Genomic DNA, 8835 nt, shown 5'->3' on the forward strand with positions numbered 1-8835 from the left:
TGATGGACTGAAAGACGGCCTTGTTCTGAGCCGAGGCCACAGGAGCTGATAGGAAAGGCTGGTGTCCGTGCACGTGATTGGTGTGGGAACCTGGGTGTCTGTGTGTATGTTTGTGTGTGTGTGTGGGTGGGTGGGTGTTTGCCTACAGGTGGGACACCCAGCCGGATTGGTGCGGGGATGCTCCGCATGTCAATTCTGAATAAATGCGCCTTTTCATTTCACAGTCCTGCTTGATTCAGAGCTTTGTCCTCGTAAATCATATGTAACATGCTTATTTTGAAGCAAATTAGCCATATCAAGTCTGTCTCTATCAGTCCTTTACATTGAATTCCCAGGGGAAAAAAGGATGATATGCCTTTACAATCCATGATATCCATGAAACATTCTTAAGGAAATTCATAATGCTCGCTTCAGTCTTGGCATGAAGACGGTTTTCATGTTATATAACGTTTTTTTTTCCAAAAAACCCCAACATTTACAAACATGCCTAATATTGTGTTAGTCCTTCTTTTGTTGCCATAATAGTTCTGACCCATTGACCATTAACAACATTAACTTCTTCACCAATTTAAGCTACAGAAGCTCATCTGTTGGATTGGACCACACGGGCCAGCCTTCGCTCTCCATTTGCATCAGTATACCTCGGCCGCCTATGTCGCCGGTTTACCACTGTTCCTTCCTTTAACCACTTTTGATAGATACTGACCACTGCAAACCGGGAACACCCCACAAGAGCTACAGTTTTGGAGATGCTCTGACCCAGTCGTCTAGACATCACAATTTGGGCCTTTTCAAACTCGCTCAAATCCTTACGCTTGCCCATTTTTCCTGCTTCTAACACATCAACTTTGAGGACAAAATGTTTACTAGCTGCCTAATAAATCCCACCCACTAACAGGAAGAGATAATCAGTGTTATTTACTTTACTGTCATAATGTTTTACGGTCATAATGTTATGCTTGATCGATGTATATATTCACACTTCAAGAAAAAAAACCCTTTCCATTTACTTTCGTTTTTGAGAAAAGTAGTCTGAGACTACACTGAGACAATGAATAATTACAGTAGATGTCAAAAATATACTGGAAAAAAATATTTTCTTGGTGATAGCGATGTTTCCAGATGTTCCTTGGTTCATTGGTAAAAGATGCACTAATTTAAACATTCACTAAATAAACTCATTGATGTTAGTGACTTTTCCAAACATTATCTTCAGCATTTACTGATAGTAAATGTAAGAGTTTATACATGTTTTTAAAACTAAAGTTGTTCAAACTTATTGACATGATTTATATTTAATTTAGATTTATTGGGTAATTCATATTTGTTGAAGCTTCAACAACAATCATAAATAGTTGTAGTGTAGTAACTGAATTACACATAAAGGAAAGCTCTACAGACCAGTCAGTTTATCCACTGAATGGAACTAAGCAATGCTTGCAATATCGTGCTAGAAAAATTTGATTAGTTTGCGTGCTGTTACCGTCGTCTGATTATAAATTTAAATCTTCCCGCATGTGCACTAACCTGTTGCTCTGGTTGCACACATTGTTTTCAGGTCCTCTTTTCTTTGTAGCCTAACATCAACTTCAGGTTCCCATCTTGTTGCATAAGGTATTGTAGAGTGGATGAGTGGCATCATTTAATAAGGCGTCATTCAGTGATTCATTCTCTTTTACTGGAACTGATACACTGATAGATTTTGTCACACTGACTGTTCATGATAAGCATTTAGTTACATTGACTTTTAGCTTTTTTTTTAAATAAGCATTTAGTAATGTAAACATCTAAAGATGGCATGGAAATATTGTGATCACTCCAATCATTGTCTTTTAATACATTTTTATTACATTGCAACTGTTTCTTAATATTTGAAGTAAAACTGAACCTTATAACAATGTGACCTTTACAGGTCTCCCATTTTAGGTTCATAATAAACATACAGTAATGCGCATAACATTATTATTAAATATAAAAATAAAATGAGCAAATTGCATGAATCAGATTTATTATGGTTTCTGTGTCACTTCGCAAGAAATGTCAGCAGGTCCAGACTTATTCTTTTTCCACTTGTTTCAATGACGTGATTGAGATTTTAAGATAAAACCACTGCTGCTAATTTACCGTTTTTAAATGCTAATTATGACAACTGGCTTACACTGATATAGATAATGAACAGGCATATTGCACCTCAGTCGTAAATGTGTACAAAGTGCAGCATAGTGAAGCAAAGTATCTTAGGGGAAATAATACTGCAACAGAGGCAATTAGTATAAAGTATGTACATCCAATCACTGACAGCTCATCAGACCAAGGAATAGATTTTCTTTGACATTGCATTTCATTTACTCTCTGGTTACTATCTCTGGTCTGACTTGTCTGATTAGTGAAGTTACAATAAAAAAATAAATAAAATACAAAAAAGGGAAATGCAAAGAAAAGAACAATGAAGCCCAACAATGAAAACAATGTTTATAAAAAAAAAGATGGAGAAGTTTGAGTTTATTCTCTATTTCATGTTCCAAACTAAATCAACTGATTATTTTAAAAGAAAATGATAAAAAAAAAACAAAAGTTATTGTTTACCCTCTGGTCTAGAATATCGATAGCCTTCAGATGTATTGGTAAGTTCTTTAAAGATCTGGTTGTTAAGGTGTTTGCCTTTTGTTTGGTTGTGAGTTTAAATATTAGCACCACCAAGCTGCCACTGCTGGACCCTTTAACAACCCTTAGCTGATCATTGTAAGTCACTCTGGACAAGGGCGTCTGCCTAATGCCATAAATGATATTTAATAATTGATGATTTTTATTTGTTCACAGTTTGCAGTCTTGCCATCATGAACCGTGTAGCACAATGGTGATATGTAGCGTATACCGCCGTATGCAAACAAGTGTAAACAAGTCTTTTGGGAAATCATGTGATGAGGTCATGGGTCATAGTATGCAAGATCATGAGTCTCAGGCATGTGTGTGGCAGCTAATACACTTACATATAATGTGAATAAAGTCAAATGAAAGTTGTGAGTTTAGCAACTTGTATAAAGAAATTAATTAAAAATGTTGCGCTGATGATTTTAAAATAATAATTGGTGTTACAGCACCCACAGTTACTTGGTGAGACTAGAAAATGTAGGTTTTTAATGGCCATTAGTTGAAGTCACAGAACCGATGAGCTCCAATTGCGTTTCATGGAAAAAATACAAAACCCAGTTGATCTTCAAGAGATAATTTTCACTTAGTAAGGGGCAGTTTAGACTATCAGTTAAGGTAAAGAAGAAGAAACTCACAGGGTGAACAAGCCAACAAGCCACCAACACAAATGTCTGAACCACTGTGCTGCAAATTTGAGTGAATGTTAGGAACAAGTTAAAATACCCTAAAATAGTGGCTTGGGTGGCATTTAACAACTCACGTTGTGAGTATAGTGGCAACTCCCCACTATTGTGTGTAAGCATACACAAACACCAACAGAACAAGGTTAAACATGGTGGTGGTGACATCCAAGACAATGCATATTCCCTCCACAGACTTGTTCCTCTTCTTTTCACTTGAGATGGATTAAACATCCTGCCCCAGGTGTAACACTCTGACCTCTGGCTGAACCTAAAAAAAAAAAGACAATCTTTTACATTTTCTATTTATGAAGTCATGCCTAACAGTAGTTCATGGATTTGCTTGTTACACAAATGTGCATTATTTTTTTTTTTTCTTAGTAATTATTGAGAACGTCTTGCAATGTTTTAATTTGATCACTAGATGGCAGCAGTAGAAGGATCAAACTAGAAAGAAAAGCTACAAAGAGGGGGCGTGGGCCGTGCCCTCCAAATAGGTTGTTGTGACCCCTATACAGTTTATAATTCATCTAATATGTATCAAGAATTATTTAAACATATTAAACATTGAAAGTTTCATGATTTTTAATTAAAAAAAAAACAGAAACTACTGTTGTGTTTTTTTTTTTTTTTATAAAAAAATAAGCCTATTTCTCTAATTGGTTGTGCATTATGAAAGCAACAAGTGGTTTTTTTTTGTACAGCTTTTTATGAATCGTGTAAAATATGGATATTAGAAAATGTTAGTTATTGTTGTTGATTGTGTGCCCCCTAATTGAAATCTGCATGCCCCCCTGTTAGTTTATGGTCTGGGGCCGAATGAACTGTTTAAGCCAGGGGTCTCCAATCTTTTCCAGAAAGGGCCAGTGTGGGTGCAGGTTTTCATTCCAACCAATCAATGGTCACACCTGATAGTCATTGAAAATGAGGATCATTAGATTTGAACAGGTAGAATTTGGTGTGGACTTGCTTGGTTGGAAAAAAAAAAACCTGCACCCACACTGGACCTTTCTGGAAAAGATTGAAGACCCCTGGTTTAAGCTGTTTTGAGAGAAAAGTGAGACGTACCCTAACCCTAGTGTAACAATAGTGTTTCTAACAAGCTGCCTTACAGTAAATAGTGATAGCATTGTTAATAAATGAGTTTTATTTTAAAACTTTATAATTCTCTGTAAAACTTTCTTTCGGCTCCTCCCATTAGGGGACGCCACAGTGGATCATCTGCATGTTTGATTTGGCACATGTTTTTACGCTGGATGCCCTTCCTAACGCAACCCTTCCCATTTGTCCGGGCTTGGGACCGGCACTAAGAGTGGCTGGGGTTGGTTCCCTGACCGGGGATCGAACCCGGGCCACAGCGATGAGAGCACCGCATCCTAACCACTAGACCACCAATATGTAAAATGTTTGGAGACAACTGTACTTCATTACTTATGTTCATTCAGTTCAAGTATGACACTGTATTTAAAAAAAAAAAAAAAGAAAAGTAAAACCACGTTGTTGATGAAAAAGGTTCACAGAGGTTAGACTGGCTCAGGCTGACAGAAATGCTATATTTACTCAGATAATCACTTTGTACTATTGTGGTGAACAGAAAAGCATATCAGAATGTACAGGATGTTGAACCTTAAAGCTTATTATAAGGTTATAGCAGATGACTACAGATCAGGTTCTGAGAAGCTGTGGCTGCAGTAGGCACCACCAAATTCAGACTGGAAAAATGTATACTGGTTTGAAAAATGTTGATTTCTACTCAGGCACACAGAGGTAGTATAAGAATTAAATGCCAAACGCATGACTCCATGGACCCAACCTGTTTTTTGAACACAGTTCATGTCTGGTTAGCTTATTATTGGGGACAGTGTTGGACAGTAACGAAGTAAATGTTATTATTTACTGTACTTAAGTTCCTTTATCATGTATCTGTATTTTATAGAAGTATTTCCATTTGGGGAGACATTTTCTTTAAATTCACTACATTTAAAGTTACTTTTTACTCATTTACATTTAGTGAAATCAGTTGTTTCTTTTTATTATAAGTGGATAAAAAAGTAACTGGTCAAACTTGCAGCAAACCACCAATCAGGGTAGAGCTTTGTTTGTTTCGATTGCCGCTTGGTGATATCTACTTATCACGAACATACAGTTTAGCCTCAGTTCAAAAAAACATTTTCAGAGCAGAAAATGATGGTAGAAACTCCTGACTGTAACACCGATGGCCTTATTTGCATGATTTTTTTTTTTACTTGTTGAAAAGAAAGCTTTGGGCTCATAATACTTTTTTTTGGTTATCAACGAGTGTTTAAATCATTAATATCATTCTATTAATACACTGGTGTCTTAAGAGTAACATTAGAGTCTATTCACATAAACTGAGTTTATTTAGCAAAGTGTTATAGCCATATTATAGCCATAATACATCAAAGTATTTTAGATACTTAAGTACATTTGAGAGCAAATACTTTTGTACTTTTACCGAAGTATAATTGAAAATTTTTAAATGCACCTGAAGAATCTGCTTTTATTGCATGAAGCAGTCATATTATCATGGACAAACATATATGTCCATCTTGTGAAATCCATTCCCTGGTAAATGTAGGTGAAGTAAAAAGAGGCTTTACCCAGTATTAGTGCTTCTAAAAATCTGTTCAGTGAAGGGGCTGGGTGTGATTCAGGTGGTCTTGATTGAACTTTTTTGTTTAGGTAAGCTTTCACAGCTTCCATTAACCCTGCTTTAGCATTCACGTTCGGATGCCACTGTCTATGTGCCTAAGTGTCGATTTATAAAAGTGACACATGGTTGCTACCATCTTGACCCGTAAACACAAAAGGTTTTACCCAGAAATCCCATAAGGATTATGTCAGGCAGACAGGTGACTATGAAAATCCTACACTTCCATAGATATATGGAGTTATCTCAATCTACCTTTACAGAGGAAGTCACTGAGAAGTGAATATTCACATTGATATATAAGATTAAATTGCATTATATTGTCAGTGAGTGATATTATACTATTATATTATTATACAATGTAAAAGATTAGAATATGAGATTAATAGTATAGAATAGGAATGAATAAATTAATTAATACTAAATTATAATATTTTACTGCTTACTACTATTACTACTACTACTACTACTTTTTCTGAAAATAACTATAATATTGAATAAAATATACATCTTATCAAAAATAAAGTATTTCCTATTTTTCTTGGTTCATATTTAAAAAAATGCAAAGGATACACAAACATCTCCACATTGTGTTTAATTGCCACCAGAACACCACTTTCTTATCCTCATTACTGAGCTGTGTAGACATAGCTACAGATTCTGGTTGCAAATATTTGCTCTGTGCACATAGAGTCTGCTCCAAGTGAATGATTTATTTACTCTTCTGTTAGAGTAAAGAGTGTCATGCTCTGAAAGTGTCTGTGTGTGTGTGTGTGTGTGTGTGTGTGTGTGTGTGTGTGTGTGTGTGTTAAAGAGACAAAGAACACAAGAACATTACAGACCGAATGTTGTAAAGATTTTGCATGCAGAGGTAAAATATTATCCTGTGTGGTGTAATTTAGAAGACAGAATGTCTGTACAATTTGATATTTATCAGATGAATGTGAGCTTTCGAAACATTTTATGTTTAAAGTTAAATTTTAAGGTATAGTTTAAAGGGTCATTTTAATTGTTTATATTATAATGACTTAAATTCTGAAATGATGTCAAATTATCAGTAAATGAAATAACAAAATTTTTTTAGCAAAATTTGTTATTTTATAATTATTGCTATGTAAATGCTATTATGCATATTATCCTACTATTTTGCATATTTACTCAAGATGTTCATATAAAACATGTTAATGAGGACATCCCTTTGCACCTGCTTTTATATTAAGACATAACTGACAATAATGACTCGAATTACAAACAAACAAACAAACAAAAATACACAAATGCACACCCTGCCAGGTTATGGCTTTGTACAAAAAGCAAAAGGAAACGGCTCGTTCTGGAACATCAAGAACACCTGAATCTTCAACCACAAATCATACCCATCAAATCAAGGGTCCACCTCAATATTTTTCTCTGCATCCAGCCCACTTTAAGCATTGCCAATGGGAGTTCTAAAGGCCATTAAAGAAAAAGATAATTTTTGTTTTGAAAGTATATTTATATATTTTTTTACTTTGAAGCTTGACAAGTAAACTGTAAACTTGTAAAAGCATAATTTATGAATTGTTGGTCAAAATAAAAAATTTAAAATTACTTTTGATTTTTATTATTTTTTTTATTCAAATAATACAAATAATAAACATGGATTTATATTTAAAATTTATAAATGTATTAACTACTAATGTGTTTAATGCATTTTTTTAATAAAAATTTCATTTAATTAAAATGCTCTCCACTTTTTATTTATTATCTTTGCATTTTTTTGTTCAATGCTACTTTTTATTATTATTTTTTTATGTAATAAAATGTGCAATACCACAAATTGTATATTTTATTTTATTTTATTTTATTTTATTTTATTTTATTTTATTTATCTTTTAAAAAACAATGGGCAACTTCTGTCACCAAAACAAATTCCTTGTAAGAGCAAAAAAAAAAAAACCTCTTTCTGATTATGATCCTTTTTATATCCATTACCTGATTTGTAAAGGTCAATCATCTATCTTATTTGTGCTAAAATTCCTGGAGGCTAGAGGTCAAGTTTTATGTGAGAAATATGTATTAAAATACAATGTATGCAGAATGCATTCCCAACACTTTTTTCACATTTTATGTTACAGACTTTTTCCAAAATGGATTAAATTCATTATTTACCTTACAATTCTACAAACAATACCTTATAATGACAACCTGAAAGAATTGTGTTTATAATCTTTACAAATTTATTAAAAATTCAAAACCCTTTGGCACTAATTACAGTCTTGAGTCATTTTGAGTATGATGCTACAAGCTTGACACACCTATTTTTCGGCAGTTTCCTCTCACTTTTTTGCAGGACCTCTCAAGCTCCATCATCCTTGGATGGAAAGCGTTGGTGCACAGCCATTGTCAGATCTTTTTAGAGATGTTCAGTCAGGTTCAAGTCTGGGCTCTGGCTGGGCCACTCAAGGACACTTTCAGACTTGTCCTGTAGCCACTTTTTTGTTATCTTGGCTGTGTGCTTAGGGTCATTGTCCTGTTGGAAGATCAACCATCGCCCCAGTCTGAGGTCCAGAGCGCTCTGCAGCAGGTTTTCATGAAGGATGTCTTTGTATATTGCTGCATTCATCTTTCCCCTAACCCTGACTAGTCTATCAGTTCTTGCCACTTTAAAACATCCCCACATAATTCTGCCACCACCATGCTTCACTGTGTGGATGGTGATGAGCGGTGCCTGGTTTACTTCAGACATGATGCTTGGCAGGTTCATTCTTTATTTCTAATGGTCTGAGTGTCCTTTAGGTGCCTTTTGGTGGTCACTTCATTGCTGCAGAAAATTTTCTGTTCCCTTCTCCA

The sequence above is a fragment of the Silurus aristotelis genome (assembly GCF_946808225.1).
Source record: "Silurus aristotelis genome assembly, chromosome: 10".
NCBI classification, from domain to species: domain Eukaryota; kingdom Metazoa; phylum Chordata; class Actinopteri; order Siluriformes; family Siluridae; genus Silurus; species Silurus aristotelis.